This window comes from Palaemon carinicauda, chromosome 44 (assembly GCF_036898095.1).
Source record: "Palaemon carinicauda isolate YSFRI2023 chromosome 44, ASM3689809v2, whole genome shotgun sequence".
Classification (NCBI taxonomy): Eukaryota; Metazoa; Arthropoda; class Malacostraca; order Decapoda; family Palaemonidae; genus Palaemon; species Palaemon carinicauda.
In genome coordinates, this window is record NC_090768.1 from 20,694,107 (window position 1) to 20,696,606 (window position 2,500).

A 2,500-nucleotide genomic window follows, 5' to 3' on the forward strand; every position below is an offset into this window, starting at 1 on the left:
AGAGAGAGAGAGAGAGAGAGAGAGAGAGAGAGACGTTTAAGCTTTCTCGACACAAATGTTTTCTAACCCATGGTTGACCAATGTCTTCAAGATTCTTGAAGATTCATCATTGAAATTAGCCAAAAGGGGATGTGTGCCTTTATGAATCTTTACAAAGAAGAATTTCCAGACTTATGGAAATTTATCGACATAGTTTTGGTATTTCCACCATCATCTGTTTTTTACTAAAGAAGGTTTGCATTACAATAACTAATAGTTACTTATGTTATTCTATGGGTGACGCAAGGGTATTTTATGTGGGGTCTCTTGGTATTCATACAAAACGAGCTAAAAATCTCATCATGGAAATATATGTAGAAGTATTAGGAAAGCAGCCCAACATCTAGATCCAGCTGTTCCAGGTGGTATTTTTGCATTAGTATTCTCTGAATATTGTTTATTGATTATCTATGTATTTTAAATAATCTCTGTTTTATAGTGCGGATACTTCTTTATTAATATAGTTTGTACGAAAATTCAATCATAATGGTCAATAGTTAATGGTACTAACCAATAGCCAAGAACAGACGTAATCTAGGCAAAGCTAAATACATGCCCATGCGTCAGCATCACCCCTTTAACAAAATTGATTGATCTGTATTCTTTATCATCCAAACCCTAAAAGTTTGCACCCTCCCCCTTCACACACACACACGCACTCACACTCACACACACACACAAACACAAACTGCTAACTCTAGCCACTCCACTGTTTGTTCATGAATAAAAGAGGCAATAATATATTAATACATATTTCAGCACAGGTAATTGTATTTCTCACGGCTTTGTCAACTTGAAATCTGTGTTGTTATCATGCGGAAAGAGATCATTCGACGGGACATTTCGGTACGGTATTATCTGTCCAGAGTTAGAAGTGTGAGGTCATCCCCATTCCAAGAGTTGACCAATCACAGAGGAAGCTTTCATGCAGTTCGTAGGACTAAACTGTAAAGCTACGTGAGGTCTGGTATCGTATCATTCATCCGAGAACATTTTAAAGCAAACAAATTAAAAGTAAAATGCTGAAAGCATTCTTCATAACAAAGGGAAAATGGAATTTAAAGTACTATGTCGTACGAAAACTATCCTCACAGCATATGAAATAATGAATGTTGACAAAACTATATTCTCCAGGGAAAATATGGTCGCAAAAATTTAAAATATATGTTTTAACAATTGAAAGTTAATTCGAAAGTAAACGGAAAAAAATTGTCCCATAAAGTACTCTTGCTGTGATAAATCTAAAGCCTTGATATATAAAAATAATCTTAAACCAAAACTTATGGCTCTCAAAACAGGAGAAAAAAAATTATGTAGGGACAAAATCCAGCTGCCAGACCAGAAAAAAATAAGGTTTATCTCAGATAAGGTGTACATCTACGATGCAAAAAAAGTAAATGCACATAGTATACAAATCTTTAACAGTTAGAGAAACTCTCAAGGAAGAAATATTCATTTTACGTTATTTAAGGATGTAATTTAGTTATTCGGTAAAAGTCTCATGGTCTCTGCAGTCCTTGTGTAATTGTTATAATATTACAAATTCTGTTCATTATTCTCCCAACTCCCATTTCATTCCCTAAAAATTTCTCAATAATTTCACATTATTAACCAAGACTTAGAAGAGTAAACTTCAATTTAAACATTCCTTAATCTTTGATTTTTGATGTCAAAACGGAAGCATAACAGACACTTGACGAGAGCATGTTTTCGCACCAAAATAGTTTACTTAGTACTATCAGGATGTCACCTTTCACCATAGTAACCTCTAATCGTTTCAACATATTAAATTGTTCCGCTACTAATTTTAATGAACACGAAGAATAAATTACTTCAGTATATACTGGCCGTAAACTCTTAAAGCCTTCTGTAAAATGAAGTGCAAAATTAAAGCACTTTTAAATATCTTTAAAAATCATTATGAGTTTGACAAATGCAAAAATTACCCGTTAAGGTACAGAAATATAAACCGTATGTAATTAATGCAAGAAACCGAATGTACAGTAGGAACAAATCATGTTTTAACAATATTTCTGTAAATTTGGATTCCCTCTTTTAAAATAAATAACTAATTAAAATATTAATACTTCTTTCTAATAAGGGAGAGTTGTGGACCTCTCATTATCAATGTCCATCTCTAAATAACACGAACTGATAACCTCCCCCGAAATCCAATTCAAACGTTTGGCAAGAAATAAAGAAGAAACTTTGAAACTCATCGTATCAGTAGGGTGCAGGAAGACCCAATTAAACTTCTAGTTTCGTCAGACAGGTGTTGGTCGCCTTGATAATTGAGGCAAGTTTGATCTTATCTTTTTCTTCATCCTAGTTTATACTTCCCATCTTTAAAAAAAAATATTTTTTCTGCTTGTTTATTTTTAGGTCCTTGACGTAAAGTTACAAAGATTATTCTTAAAGTATGTATATGTTTATATATATACATATATATATATACAGTATA